The 16469-nt window shown below is 48.2% G+C and overlaps 1 long non-coding RNA gene across 1 annotated transcript; it reads right to left on the bottom strand.

The window, feature by feature from the left end:
- Nucleotides 1-442: 442 nt before the first annotated feature.
- Nucleotides 443-5433, bottom strand: LOC120404747. The gene is made up of 3 exons (XR_005598143.1): nt 5315-5433; nt 4422-4474; nt 443-586 (listed from the first exon to the last, which is right to left on the bottom strand). It is a non-coding gene; the product is annotated as an uncharacterized LOC120404747 (long non-coding RNA).
- Between the last annotated feature and the right edge of the window lie 11036 nt (nt 5434-16469).

Raw genomic sequence — 16469 nt, 5'->3', positions numbered from 1 at the left:
GTGGCAGTGTGAAGATAGTCGCTGCTTTAAGCAATTTGACAGATCCAAATAGTGCACCAACGTGCATGGAAATTCCTTGTGTGTGGACATTTTGCAATTTGGGTACCTGCTCTTTGCTGGGATGAAGTTTTGGATATGGCACGTGGAAATTCAAACCTTGGAAACGTGAAAATGCTGGGGGTTGGAAATGAGAGCATTTCTGAGTGTAAAAGGACGGCGTTGCACCAAAACTCGAGCTGCTCTGTGAGCAAAGATCTCAACATTTCACAAGTCCCCCCACCCCGCCCAAATTGGACCATGTTCACAAAAAGCCAAAGCACGCATGAAATTCTCCTGTTGTGGTAGCGCAGCCTGGAAATCTGCCTCCCTCTAGTGGCTGATCCACAGAAGGCTGTTATCATTCTGGGACTGCTTTGAGTTGCTCCACCTAGTCAATGGCTTGCATTCAAACCCTGCTGTTGGTCCAAGTAGCGTCAGGTCTCTCCCACAGCTCTCCTGAGAAGCCTGAAGCTTAGGGGAGTTCAGCAAAAGGCAAAGGGAAGGACTGCTACTTACGGTTCTGGCATTGTGCTGGCCGATTCTGCACCTAGAATCACCCCAAAGCAAAATGATCAATAGCAAGAAATCAAAACGTGAGCCCGCATCCACCCACTCCCCCACAGCAGGGCATAATTCACAGACTGTGTTTACCAAAGAGCCAGGACTGAGGTGCTTTGACAGAGCTGGGGCTCATGACTGGGACAGAAGGGGGCTGCAGGCTAGGACTAAGGCATATGTGTGGGGAGCCCAGGGCTGGGCTAGCAGAGGGCTCTGGGTAGAGACTGAGGGGCAGCAACGGGAGGGGACCCCAGGCTAGGATAGCAGAAGGCTGCAGGTTGGGACTGAGGCACATGGACAGAGTTGTGTGTGGGGAGCCCAGGGCTAGCAGGGGGCTGAGGGTCGGGATTGTGTTGTACTGACAGTTATGCAGAGATCCCTGAGCTGAAGTAACGTGCCTCCTGACAGCCCACCTTGTTCTCATGGGCACCACCTGTGTTTCCAGCTGAGCTGCCATCCCCAATGCCCCAGATGGGCTCAGGGTCTGTATTCGAGTTCTACACTCCAGGCACCCAACCAGGACTCCACTGCTCAGCAAACGCCACTGGAGAGACCCTCGCCTGTGCGTCTCAGCAGACCACAAACTTCTCATTGGACGAGACCCTCACTTGGAACAGCACCAGAACTAACCCTGAGCTAAACAGGACCCTTGTGCTTCCCGCAGGGGGTTGCACTGCTCTTCTCCTGCCCTTCCCCCCTCCTCACTGCCTGCGTGGAGAGAGCACCTGTGCCTGCCTTTTAACCTGACTGTGCGATGGCTTTGTATGGTCTCTTCTAGCGCAGCCACGTGAAACACCCTGCTCCGCTCAGGGGGAGATGGCTCTAGGCCCAGCTGTGCCATCAGGCCACTGAACAAAGGGCTGGTGGGGATCAACAACTGGCTCTCAGATAAGATCACATTTTCCAAACAGTTCTAGGAGGGTGTAAGATTCCAGCCCCACCCCTGCCAGGAGCTGCTCAGGAGAAAAGACATCCCCCCCCCGGTGCTTTTCCTAGCTCCTTTCAAGACCCCCTACTCATGCTGCTTTCCAGACTGCAGAGCCCCAGCCCCAAACCCAGTGGAGGTGTCTGAGTGCAAAGGAGACACAGAAGCTAAGCAGAAACTGAGAAGCCTGGCAGGCAGACACCTGATAAAGAGGGCGGTGGTGCATTTCCCCATGTCCTTGAGAGCAATTACACTTTTATTAATGGGCACAGCCGCACCAGCTCCATTAGCAAAGTATCTCTTGGATAAAGGCAGGGCTGAAAGAGGCAGGGCTGTAAAGGAGCGGGCTGGGTGAACAGTTCCTAATGTCTCATTTGCCTTTTCTCCCCTATTGCAGATTGTCCATAAACGGTTTGGCCTTTCCCCCAAATGTATCCGCTATTCAGAACTATTTCTGCAGCTTGTCTTGAGCTGGTAGTTTCATTGCAACTCTTTCATATTCCCAATTCTAAATGGCAGCTGTTTGGGTTGGATGTATAAGCCGTGGACCCTTTGAATCAGGTTCCCAGGGAGGAATAGTCATGATTATGAATTTGAAATTGTCTTGCCACAAATATTCTCTGACATCTGCTGAAAAAAGGTGCTGCTTCCTCTAAATTCCCACCTCACTTGCTAGACTATTATCAAGGGAGAAATCCACCCCTATCCAGAGCAACAGCAAAATGGCCTCCTCAAAACTCTCCTTTGCTGTGATGCCTACAAAAGACTTGACAACAGTTAAGCTGGTGTTGTGCAGAAACCAATGCCTATGTTTTGAACCACACTGTCTCATTGTCTCCAGGCCCCCATCCACCTGTTATCTCCTGTCTTATACTTAGATTGTAAGCTCCTTGGGGCGGGGACCATCGTTTTGTTCTGGTCCGTGGCACTATGGTAATACAAATAATAACCAAAAATAACAATCATAAATCCTGTGCACCGCTTAAGCCCCAGGACTAGAGCAGGTCAAAGTTCCCCATAGTTTTTTCATTAAAAAAACCACAACCATATTTTCTGCAGCAAAATATTGATCTTCTTCATACTTTTTCAGTTCTCCAATCAAGAGGAGGGAAACAGAAAACCCCATTTTGAATTGATATTTTAAAATAAAGCAATTTTTGTCTTCAGAAGTGTCAAATCACTTTACTTCGATTGAAGATGTCAGCATTTTCGGTTCCAATTCAAAACGTTCTGGAATTTTTGTTTCGAGAACATTTTCGATGATTCTGTTTTTTTGTTCTAATCTGGGAAATCCTTTTGAAGTGTCCAGCTTTGTTTTTCCAATCGCTCTGCACAGGACCTGGCGCTTGTCCTTTGCTTAGGGGGCATTTCACCCAGAAATCAAGCACAAGGAGTGATGTGACGACCGCAAGGGAAGCGGATTTGTGAACAGATGGGAAAGAATGTTTGTGAATTAATTTAATGCTGCATTATAGTGAGTCACTATTAATATTGCAACAGCACCTAGGGACCCCACTGCACCATGCACTGTGGCTAGACAGTCCCTGCCCCAAAGATCTTGCAATCTAAAGAGGCAAGACAGACAAAGGGGGTGAGGGGGGAAAGAGAAAAGAAGTGACATGCCCAAGTCACACGGCAGGTCAGTGGCAAAGCCAGGAATAGAGTCCAGATCTCCTGACTCTCAGGCACTAGACCCCCACCCACACAATGATATAACAGCTGTAATTGTGGGAATCTTTCCCTCCTCTAGTAAAAGTGTTATTATTATTTGCCTGTTCATCCAAAACTTGAGCTCTTTTAGGTCAGATCTAACCCTGGTTTAAGTGAACGCAATATCCACTGACTTCAGCGCAAGGCTGCATTAGCTCCACCTTCCTTTAGAACTTTGACACCAAAGAGAAGCTTTCCCTCAATACAGCGAAAGATCCAGACCTCAGGCCCTTCTGTCCAGCCCTCGGGCAAGATCTGGAGAAGGCAGACGAGTCTCTTGGGGGGTTTTAAACATCACGTACCATACCATTCTCTGAACCAAAGTACAAGAGTTCAATCTGTGCTCATCACTGATTGACAGGTGTCAGCTTATTAGAGTCCTACCACCTCATGAAAGCCTATGGGCCTCTCACTCCAGTTTGACATCAGTATAATGTCATTGACTTTAATGCAGTTACTCCTGATTTACACAAGGGTGAGTGAGAGGGGAATCAGGCCCTAAAGATTCCTCATACCCACTAGATTCAGGCAGAAGCCCACGCCTGCAGAAGGCACTGACCCAAGGGCTTTGGGTTAATCAACTTTTAGGGTCAGATTTTTCTAAACCTCTAATGCCTCGCATTTGGCAGCCAGAAATCAGGTTCTTCATCATGCAAACTGCACCCACGGTTGTACAGGCCATAACATGCATCCAGAGCCAGGAGCCTGCCAGCGCTCTCTGCAGAGGCACATTCAGGTGGGCTCAGGGATCCAGGTTTGGTTCAGCTACTCCACCTATCTGATGGGCCTACAGGACCTGTGCCTGGTAAATTCTGGCCTGGATTACTGTGCCCACTGGAATAGATTCCCTATATATCCCAGATGCTGCTATGGAAATCATGAAATGAAATAGCTCCTCAAATTCCATTTCTGCAGGAGAATTCAGCCTGGGAAAGATCTAGGAAACTGAAAACTCCTTATCTATAAATAGCTGGAAACACACAAACAGACACACCGAACAAGCACAACACAAAACACACAACTAAAACATTCTCACAACACACACACACACACACCCAACAGCTCAGTGTGACTGAAAGCCCATTCAAAGGTGCATCTCATAGCAATTCTAGCTTCGAGTAGAGGGCACTTGGAACAGACACTTCAAACAAAGAGCTTGGCAGATCACCAGTGCCCGGTGGGGACCAACCTGCTCTGTGATGCACTGGCTGGACAGGCAGACACGCTTTGGCCAAGTCCACACTGATAAACAGAAAGACAGATGGTTTTAGAACCAGGTCTCCAACCCCTCTACTGCTCACAGGGCTTGACCGCAGCCTTTCCAGTTACTGCAAGGGATCAGCTGTGGGTGGGCAGTGGGAAATACCTGCCTCCCAGGGACCAGACAGCAAAGGGACAGCTAAAGTGGCATTTTGTTACAAAACACACGATGCCTTAGCAAACCAGCCCTTTCAACAGAGCCAGTCTGGAGTCAGAGCCTAGCCTTACTCCTGGGGCAATGTTCTCCGGAGATCCTACACGACATAGGAGCCTAAGTCCCATTATCAAAAGTGACTTGGGCACAAGGGGGGGTCTCACTGAAAGTCCATGGGGCTCAAGCTCTGATGTCATTCAGGGCTGGGGAACATTATCCCTCACCTTGATCTCCCTGGCACTCGGGTTTGGCAGGAGGGGAAGAAGCTGGTTTGCTATTCACCAACACAGATTCCCCAAGAGTGGATAAAATGCTGTTAAACAAAGTGCCTAGCCTGAAGTGCCCAGTCTGTAACTCCCAACGCCCTAGTCTCTGATTTGATAGACAGAGAGAGAGAGCTAGAGAGAGAACTAATCTCTAGGTATTTCTAGGATACCTACCATCTTGGGGTCTAAATGGAACCTAAAATTTCATAGGAGGTGACACAGTTCTGGCCCCAGCTCCTTGCCCACCAACACGCTGGCTACCATTACAATCAGCCTGGCTACAGCTAGTAGAATCAGGAAAAATCTCGCCTCCCTGGCCCCAGCTGCCAAAGCAGCAAATGAAAGAACCGATCCCTGGGGCTGGCGAATGTGGCAGGCTAACCTGGCAAGGTAGCGTCTTACCTAGTGCAGTCCAGGCAGAGGGGAGGTGGTGGCTGGAGGCTGGAGGGCTGCAGACTGCAAGGGGATGGGGAAGGGATGAGAGTATTAAATCCAAGCCAGCCTGCAACTGGTTGGTAAAAATAGAACAGGCAGATATACCCCTTTAATACGCACATGCTCACTGCACACACACACACATGCTACCCATGGACAGTGCACACTCATGCACACTCACTCCATACCACACACACACGTGCATGCTACACACCACACACAGATGCACACTGAACACATATGCCTAGGTCACCACACATGATACACACGTGCACATCACTGACACTTTACACACGTATGGTATAAAAACACACATGTTAGCACTCACGCACTTCCACTGCACCACATTACACATTCACATTAAACACAGGTGAGTATCGCTGACACTGTACACATACACACTACACACCTACACTCATTTGCTCATACACGCACACACACTATACATACAGCTCACAACACATTGGGCCAGGTTCTCAGCTCCTGCAAATTGGCACAGGTCTGCTCACTCCTACTGATTTACACCAGCGGATGACCTTGCCCACTAGACACAAACATACACGGTACACACATGCCATAAGCACTATAGACACACACACGAACACACTGAACCAGATTCCCCACTGTGCCAATCTGTCGATGGAGTGACATCCATGTGCAACTGACTCAGCAGAGTGGTGGATCCGGCCCATGGACCTCAACTCACACTTCAGTTCTGGAGAGCCCTGCAGCTGAGAAACGCCCTGGACCTGCAGCAATGGATTATTTTTACTTACAGGAACACAGTGTGATTCACGGGAACGTCTCCTGCAGGGCAGAAAATCCCCAGCAGGACAGGAGCATTATAATACTCCAGGACACATGCTCCTAAACCCACAGTGCTACATGTGCACAGACTATACTTACACAAACACACACTCAGAGTGTATACTTACATAGACACACACAGACAATACAAACTCATTGTTTGCAAATTCACACGCACACACAAGGGATAGATACACACCCTACGCATTGACATATCTATATGATAGGGCACTTGTGTTTGCATATAGACAGGCAGACCTATAGACAGACAGCTCTGATGGATGTTGGGAATTGGTCCTGCTTTTTACCATCAAACTCACTGAAAAATGAACACAAACCAAAGAGTGGCTGGTGCCTGTGCTGCCCCTAGTGAAGGCTCGGCTGCCCCCCCCCCCCCAAAAGCCTGGGCTCCTGTCTCTAAGCAGGCTGGGGGCTCTGGGAGGCCAGGGCTGCACCTGTTGGCCTGTGTATTTTTAGGGCAGACCTTATGAGCGAACAATGCACAGATTATAGCCCAGCAAGGACAATGCCTGCTATGTTAATCCCCGCGGCTATTATGGTCATGGCAGGGCACTGGCCAGGCTGTGCATATCCTCGGAGGGGGGAGAGAGGGGGAACAGCTGGGAGTGAAGGGAACCTGCCCCCTTCCCAACACTGGGCACAGATCACTGGGGTAGGGAGTGAATTCACCAGCCCCCAGCTCAGCACCTCATCTCAAGGACCTGGGGCAGACCCTCAGCTGGTGTAAATCGACTGGCCTGTGGTGAATGCCAGCTAGGGACCTGGTACTACATTCACAGCAATGGGCCTGGAGGGGGTGGGGTGGGGTGGGGTGGGGATTCTCCTTCCCCGCAGGGCTCAGGGGACTCGCTTTGCATCAGCTCCTCTCCCCTCTCCCATGCTGCTGCCCAGTGAGGTGGATCCCGTCAGAGCAGGAGCTCCGCCGCCCAGTTGCCTTTAGCCCCATCACTTGGCTGGGAAGGGGGGCGGGAGAGGCTCTGGGCAGCCCTGGTGAGCCAACCCTGCCCCAGCTCTCACAGGAAGGAGGCGGGTGTAACAGGGCCCTGTAGCCAATGGGGTTACTGTAGATTAACTCCAGCATAGCTGGGGCCAGGATGGAGCCCGTCCCCCCGGGCACTAGCAGAGCCATGTGCTGGATGGAGGCAGTGCAGGCGAAGAGTGTCACTGATACCAGGCCATGGTTGCTCCCAGCCTTTGGGGTTGTCATGGCAGGTGGCAGCCTCCACCCTTCACTGCGGCTCTGTTCACATGCCACCATCTCGCCTTCCTCTCTCGCTCCCTTTTCCTCTCCGCCTTTCCTGTCTCTGTTTCCCTTTTCTGGGTATTTTTCTTGTATTTTTTTTCATTCTTCCCCCTTCCCCCATTTTTCTTCCCCCTCCCCCATTCAAGGCAGTGTCCCCATCTCGACCCCTCCCAGAAGCCTGAGGGGAGGTAAATTAATGCTGGGGTTTCCCAAGGGGCAGAAGGAATGGCAATGGGCTGCTTTGGACGTTCCCAGCCCCAAATCCTAGGCCACAGCTTGTGAGCCTGACTGCGGACCAGGCACCAAGGCCTGTTTGTCGCTCGAGCCCAGGGCCAGACCTGGGCATTTCCAGAGCCTCCCACCCAAGTCAGCGCTAATGCTCACACTGAGAACGACCAACCCACACACGCACTCACGAGCAGAGCTGCCACGAACCTACCCGGGATGAAGAGCAGAACGCAGGGGGAGAGGAGCTGGTTGCTAAGGACATAACAGGAGGGATCTAAATCATCTGTTGCACATAAATACTATGGAGACAGGCGGTCCAGAAATGAGACAGAGAGCTAGATGGCTGATCGGTGGGCTAAGATAGGAGGATGGAGAGATAAACAGAGATTTGCTGATCACCAAGGCCAGGGCGTCATCATCATGGCAAATCCAGAAGGGACGAAGCCTCCTTGCAGAGCGAGTGCCACCTGGGCTGATCTCTAGCTAGGTCATAGGTGATCTGGCTGGATGTCCGGTCTGTCATCAGCGACTTGATCCTGCCGCCAAAGCTGTTAGCGCTGGCAGGGCAGCAAGGGTTCCCTTGCTTCATAATTTGTCGGCCTTCCATCCTAATGCGTCCATCCTGGAGCCGACCATCTGCACCATTCTGGTCAGTTGTCCTGGAAGCTGAAATGGCCCAGAGTTTGTCTCTTCCACTGAGGCGAACATAACCAATGACACCTTGTCAAAGGGCCATCCCATTCTCCTGGGGGTTGGCGGCGAAGGAAAAGCCCCAGGTAGGGTGACCAGACAGCAAGTGTGAAAAATCGGGATGGGGTGGGAGGTAATAGGAGCCTATATAAGAAAAAGTCCCCAAAATTGGCACTGTCCCTATAAAATCGGGACATCCGGTCACCCTAGCCCCAGGGCAGACAATCTGCAAAGGAACTTATTTGTTTTGCCCTTCCCTAGCCAGCTGCTCAACACAGACATTCCGGTTCCCGGTTGTGTGTGTTGTTGCTGTGTTTCAGCTGGTTCTTTCCCACGAGACCCCCCCCATGTTTCCCTGCCCACCTTTGCTGAAGGGCCCTGAGGAGATCGCTGGAGGAGGTTACTTGCGATATCACACAAGCCAGTCACTTGGGCCGCAGCCGTCCCTCCAAATACAAGGGAACACTCAATGCTTAAGGCAGCTAGAGGAGGCTGTGAGTTCCCTTATGGGTGCTGTGCTCTGCCTTTGCATGGCACCATGCCAAGAGCCTCTCTGCTCTGCAGGGCTTATGCAGGGGCAATCCCTGGGGAGTTGAGTGAGGGTTCTCCACTCAACCTCACTCAACCCCTGCCCCAGGGTGTGGAGACCATCCCAATGCTCCCTGGAGAGAGCTGTGACTGTCTGCTGCCCCCTGCAGGAGGCCCTGTACTGCAGCTCCGGCTCCAGACTCAGGAGAGGAGACTGCAAAGTCTTGCCAGTGTTCTCCTGTGAAACGCAGGATCCAACACCATAGAACAGCCCCCTTTCCCACCCAGTTTGTGAGGGGGTCTCTAAGCACCATGCCCGGGTGGCCAGGGCACAGCAAGGCACCGTGGGCTTCACGGTTGCCCCTATGAAATGCCCCTCCGTAAAGAGTTTGTCCCAATGCAATAAATATGCTTATCCCCCATCCAGCCGCTTGCATGTGGCTATGGAGCAGGGTGCTTTAAAACAGGCCCAGTTAAACCTTTATAAGGCAAAAAGGCCTGGTCTGGACTGTGTCTTATTCACAGTCTTTGATCAGAGGGGGTGTGGGAGGGACGCAACACAAACCACGCCTGTTATGGATCATGGATCATTAATATTCTGGGATTTCTCTTAAGATATGATCCCAGTCCTGTCATTGCTGCGTTTGCTGGCACAATCCCAAGTTCCTCACCAGGCTCTTCTTACAGAGGACTCTGTGGGTGTGTGGGCAGGTTCCCTCTCTCCCTTAATTTCTCTGACTCAGAGCAGGGGCAAGTGCTTTGATCTGCAGCAGAAGGGAGATGGATGTGAAAAAGGCCAGATTCCTTGCCAAAATAACAACAACAGTGCTCGGCTTGTCATTCCTGGACCTCGGACCACTTTACGAAGGCGGGGCAGTAGCACAATCCCCATTTTACAAAGTTGGGGAAACTGAGGCACAGAGCAGGCATGGGCTGGTAGCGGCAGCACACTTGGCCTATGACTTGGCTGGACAATGACGGGGCCGCATGGTGGGGTGCCTTGCTCAGTCGGAAAGATGGTGGTGTTGGAAAATCATAGTGCTAATGAAGCCTTTTTGTATTAGGCCTGAGTAAACCAAAGTTATGCTATGCTTGCCCAAACCGTGTTGGAAAGCTTACAGAACTCATTAGACTGAAGTCCGTGTATTTACCTATGTCAACTATTTTGCTTATCAGTTTTATTTGGCTCCCCAAGTATATGTTGGCTCCCCAGTATATGCAGCTGTGTTCCCATGAATGTTTCCAAAGTATATAGCACAAAGTGTATCTTGTTTCCCCTTCAGAATGACAAATGTATCCTCAACAGCTGTATGTATCTTGTAGCCCCCACAAAATGATATATGTATCCTGCATATCCAATTATCCCCTAATAGATACATGTACAGGGTCTATAGGTCAACCAAATCATGAAAGGTGTGTCTCTCTGCTGATCGATCAATAAAGCTAATGGTACTCTCTTCCTGGTCTTCCGTGCCTCCTTGGTGTAATAACAAATGGCGACTCCACGCCGGACTTTCTCCCTGTTTAGTGGCCACCTTGAGCTATTGGTTTGCCACAGAGAACTCCAGCCGACACGGAAGCAAGACAGTACCAGAAGAGGGGTCCACCTGCGGGGACGCGCCACTCCCGCGCGGTAAGTCGTTACCCTCTGGGTTTTGAGGATATCCCCGAAGAGTGAGGGGGACCCCTTGGGACGGCTAATGAATAATTCCATTAACTCCACGAGTCCTGCTGAACAATTACTGGGACTTAGAGCAGGTACTTTTGTTTCTTGTTCTATTGGTATGCTGGAAGCATCTTCTCTCCCCCTTCTTTTCCGTGTGGGCTACTGACAGTCTGATCATCTCACTGGATGCAATCAGAGCAAGTTGCTGAAGGGAGATGTAGAAGAGTCGTGGTCATCCTCGTTAGTCTCTCCTGTGTGAGTGCCCTGTAGGAGAGATCCTTAGTTTCTGAGCTGCTGACAGGGCACCCTCTCTGTGTGTGTGAGTAGAAAATGGGTAACGGACAGTCTAAACATTCCACCTCACCAGCATATTATATGTCATTATGGTTCTAAAACCTGCAGGTATTTAGAGAATTGGAATCTTTATAGATCCATCTAAACAATGCCCATTAAAAGGTACCTTTAATCTAGATAAGATCATACATCTCAGAGGAGCTTTTAATCACCAAAGAAAAGCCTCTGACACAGTGTGAGCAATTTGTCTAGGAATGGGTTAATTTGAAATTCAGCTTGGCAGAGAGATGAAGAAAAAGTTGTTTTACAAAGAAATACTGCTTTCAGCCCCAGCTGGCTGTGGAAAAATAGAGACAGGCAGCATAAACTATGTTAAGTACATTTGCAAAGCTTAACTGTTTGGTGAGATCCAACAGTCTGACTTTGTGATGGATGCCGGTGCTGGTGTGGCTTGGTGACACTGGAGAAGCCACAGGTAGCTGACCTGGACTGGAATATCTGAAAGAGACACTGCAGGAGATTCCAGGGTGTAAAAGAACAGCCTTCCCAAGAGCGGAAGCATGTTGGAAATTCTGAACAAGCTGTATACAGGATAATCTCCCGTCCACCTATTCCCCTTTTCTGAATGTTATATACAGATGTGGCCAGTCTGGATATGTGTAAGTATGGGGCATTCATATTTTTATGAGTGATGTAACACTCTCCATTGTTGTTTTATTATTTGTAATGAAGCTTTAAAATTTGGTTATATGGTGTGTTTTCTCTATCCTCCCCACCGTCCTGCAGTGTCAGTTTGATCACCTGACATGAGGCATAAATTGGTAACAGAAATTTGTCACAGTTTGGTGAGCAATAGAGAATGGGGAGCCCTGCAGAAACACCATCTATCTGTTTTACCCTTGCTATTTTATGTTTGTTCTGTTTGGTATTGTTGGTGTTATATGTTGAGGATTGTATGATTGTAAGTCTGAGAACTGGAGAAGGTTTAGCATTCCTCTCTCCACCCTGGTTGACCAGGAAGGGTGGCAGGTGAAAGGATCTACCCCCAGTCGTAGCAGGACTGGGCAATAGAGTAGTTGGAGAAAAAAAAATGTGTATTTGGTAATTAGAATTGAGCAATTAAGAGCATAGATCATGAACCAGGCAGCAACTCCAACCTGCGCCAGGGCAAGTTGCAGGCCTTGAGACAGGACTTCCAGTTAGAAAAGGAAGCCCTGGCTAAGCAAGTACCAGTCCTTCAGGGACTTGTTAAAATTTAACCATTTGTGCTCAGCATACGCCGTAATAGCAGTGTGTTTGCTACAAGAGGCAATTAAATAGTTAAATGCCAGTGGGCCATGCGTTTTGCCCAGGTGGTGAGCCTCACACGGGAGGACTCGGGTAGTCTTCTGAATAAAATGTTTTAGGGAAAAGACCAGAAGGGTGGGGGCAGAAGCCCATGAAAGACACGGTTCAGCAAAAAAAAAAAAAAAAAAAGGATCAGAGAGCTTGGAGAACAGGTTGGAAACTTTTGAGGGTCTAGTGGAAGGAAGAAGTAAGTGAGTGTAAGCATGGGGATTTCAAATACTCAGGAGGATATTTGGAATGGTGATTTGAATTGGTAAGTGGCTGTTGGAAGACAGGCAAGTGATTTAAGGGAAGGGCAAGTGATTTTTAAAGGAGAGTGAAGAGTTAACTCTGTAGTTGCTGGAGGGAATAGTAGTTGAACTTTGTAAAAATGCTAAAGAGAAAAGTTCTTGGTGTTTTTTTTAAATGTTTGTAAATAAATTCAGGCAAAGAAATTATTAGATTGCAATCATTTGGCTATGAACAATTTTGTTGAATTAGCTAAAGAATGTATACAGTACTATGTAAATGAAAATTTATTAGGCTCTAAGGTACTATAAGTGGTGATGTTTTCTTTCAGTGTTTAAAAGCAGAAGGCTTGAATTGAAATGCAGATATTTGTTTTGTTCAACTTAAAATACAAAGTGTTTGGATACATCAGAAAAATGTGATATACTAAAGTCTTATGTATTTTCTTAAGTAAAAGAAAAAACTGCATTGGCCACATTGCATACTAACAGTCTTTGGAAGCAAGGACATAAAAAGTTAACCGATCCTTCTGGCTACCTCAGATTTCTAGCCAGAGGGCTAGCTATTGAACTAGAAGTTGTATTGAATTAACTCATCAAAGTGGGTGTGCTTGTCCTGGCTTGTTGTTCCAAAGCTCTAAAAAAGGTTATTTTTAGTAGAAGGGTATATGGCATATATTAAAAATAATAACTAAATGTATGTATAATATAAATGTGTGTGTGTTCATTTTGTTAAAAGGTGTATAAGTAAAAAAAAAAAAGTTTTTTTTTGGTTTAAAAGAAGCCTTAACTGAGAAAAACGACACTGTTCACAGTTAGCCAAGTTTTAACAACCAGAAAAGGGGGCTTGAATGCCAACCCAGCTGAAAATCTGCAAGACACTAATGCATGCAATGTGTGTTTCCTTTTACACAGGTAGACCCTAGCAGCCCTGCCACTCCATGGAACCTGGAGACCGGATCAATGTTGAGTCCTGCTGACTACCAACACCGCTGTGAAGTGCCAAAGACTGACTGCCTGAACCCAGGATTCTCACTGCAAAAAGACCCCTCTACATTAGGAGAATTCTCCCACTGATAATTAGCCTATTCTTTCTTCTAGTTCAACTGTGTTTCTGGATAGCAGGAAAAAGGACAATGTCCACTGACAGACCAACTGTGCCTTTGAACTTTTCAGAAGAAACATTCACTCCACTGACATTGCCAAAGTCCAGGAATTCCTGACCAGAAAGGACATTGAGGGACCCATGTTTGGGAATGTGGTATTAATTGGATTTTGGGGTTTATTCTACCGGCTGCGCCCTGTGTTTTGGATAAATCTTTCAGCATGTATTGCCCTCCCTAATTGGATTTTAAATGACATTGCCTTTATCCAGTTTTCAGATCCCTGTGGGCTGGGGCTAACAGTGTAACAGCCATTTGGAATATTCTTAAAGGCCAAGAACATAATAAGAAATTGGGCCGACTAGAAAGGGCCACTAGCCTTATTTCTGAAGTTCAGCTAACCCAAGTATAGGCTGAAGTTGGTGAGTTACATGTCATTTCCACCCTTAGTTCTATAACCCAGAAGTTACTGACAGAGATGGTATTGAATATCACTGAGGCTGGGAAGGCATTGCAGTGGGATCTAGTATGTTTAGAAATCCAGGATTTCCTGAATGACCAGCTGATGGCCATTTGGAGTAATCTTGAGTACCAGACTTGGCCCACTGCCCTTACAGACACATCTGAAATACCATCTGATCTGTGGTCATGGAAACATATTTGGACACTTTCTGGGTGGAAGTGTGTACATTTACAGTGCTCCTTCCAAGCATTTGGAATCCTGCTGGGTCCATGGGAAGGATGCATGTGGGACTTAATAAATTTTTTTTTGTTGGCCTCAAAGTGTGAAAACTCAGCCAAAAGGTTTGGTGAGTATTCTCAAATGTTGGAAAATCATAGTGCTAATGAAGCCTTTTTGTATTAGGCCTGAGTAAACCAAAGTTATGCTATGCTTGCCCAAACCGTGTTGGAAAGCTTACAGAACTCATTAGACTGAAGGCCGTGTATTTACCTATGTCAACTATTTTGCTTATCAGTTTTTTTTGGCTCCCCAAGTATATGTTGGCCAGTATATGCAGCTGTGTTCCCATGAATGTTTCCAAAGTATATAGCACAAAGTATCTTGTTTCCCCTTCAGAATGACAAATGTATCCTCAACAGCTGTATGTATCTAAATGATATATGTATCCTGCATATCAATTATCCCTAATAGATACATGTACAGGGTCTATAGGTCAACACCCGCTCAGCTGATCGATCAATAAAGCTAATGGTAGTGGCTGTGATGCACAGTCTCAGACGCTGGTGTTAAGAGCAGGAGGGAGGCTCAGGGTTGTGTCAGCAACAGTGAACTGCCTCCCACTCCTGACAGGAACAAGAGCAACCCAGTTATGGGCCCTGTCACCTATTTTCACCACACTCCCGAATCACACTCGGAGGATTTGCCAGGGTGGAATGGCCCATCTAGCCCAGTATCCTGCCTCCTTCAGCCCAGGCAATACAGCACCAGCTTTTCCAAAGCACCGATTCAACTTACATTTAGGGCCCTAAATAAGTGTCCACATTATCAGAGTTTGGCATGTTGGGTGCACGTTGGGTACTCAACACTTCGGCAAATTTTATTTTGGTGCTTATCTGGGAGCTAAACTCTTGTGAAAATCTGCCCCTTAGAAATGATTTAGATTAGCTAGGCCCATCTACTGAGCCAGGGGCGGCTCCAGGCCCCAGCATGCCAAGCGCGTGCTTGGTGCGGCATGCTGTGGGGGGCACTCTGCTGGTCACCGGGAGGGCGGCAGGCAGCTCCGGTGGACCTCCCGCAGGCGTGCCCGTGGAGGGTTTGCTGGTCCCGCGGCTCTGGTGGCCCATCAAAGCCGTGGGACCAGCGGACCCTCCACAGGCACGCCTGCAGGAGGTCCACCGGAGCCACCTGCCACCCTCCCGGTGACCGACAGAGCGCCCCCCGTGGCATGCCGCCCTGCTTGGGGCGGCGAAATGTCTAGAGCCGCCCCTGTACTGAGCTCTAGATGGATTGGGTCAGTATACTAAGGTCTAGAAGAAGGACAGTAGGTTGAAGCTGTAAAACTCAGATCCAGATCTCAGTCTGGACTCGGAGAACCCCAGTTCTCTGGGCTGTTTGTGGGGTTTGCTCTGGGGCTGTCTCTAGCTCATGAGCACAGCTGGGATGATCATGGAATAAACAGGGAAATCTCAAGTAGGAGCAGAGAGGTGATTTACCTCTGTATTTGGCACTGGTGCAACCGCTGCTGGAATCCTGTGTCCAGTTCTGGTGGCCACAATTCAAGAAGGATGTTGATCAATTGGAGAAGGTTCAGAGAAGAGCCGCGAGAATGATTAAAGGATTAGAAAACCTGCCTTCTAGTGATAAAGAGTCAAGGAGCTCAATCTATTTAGTTTAACAAACAGAAGGTTAAGGAGTCACTTGATTACAATCTATAAGCACTGACATGGGGATCAAATATTTAATAATGAGCCCTTCAGTCTAGCAGAGAAAAGTCTAACATATCAACGGCTGGAAGTTGAAGCTAGAGTAATTCAGGCTGGAAATAAAGTGTAAATTTTTAACAAATTAAATAATTAACCATTGTTCCAAATGTACCAAGAGTCCATCCTGATTGGTCACCTCGCTTCTGCTCTCTGATTGGACAAATGAGATGTTGACACACCCAATAATGTGCTTTCCAGAGCAACTCTTTGGACAAATCATCATTGGTCCAACACTGGGGAAACTGGGATTTGTGAGCATTCTGGCACATGCCCATCGGCTGCCTGGATCCTGGGTTTCTCCATCACTTACAATTTTAAAATCAAGGTTAGATGTTTTGTTTCTAAAAGCTCTGCTCTAGGAACTATTTGGGAGAAGTTCTCTGGCCCGTGCTATGCAGGAGGTCAGACTAGATGATCCCAATGGTCCCTTCTGACCTTGGAATGTATGAAAGCTGTTAGAGCCAGAGCTCAGTCTGGACTCAGAAAACCCCAATGCTTTGGACTGTTTGGATGTGGGGGTTTG

This window comes from Mauremys reevesii, linkage group 4 (assembly GCF_016161935.1).
Source record: "Mauremys reevesii isolate NIE-2019 linkage group 4, ASM1616193v1, whole genome shotgun sequence".
NCBI classification, from domain to species: Eukaryota; Metazoa; Chordata; order Testudines; family Geoemydidae; genus Mauremys; species Mauremys reevesii.
This window is presented reverse-complemented; position numbering and strand designations above follow the sequence as displayed.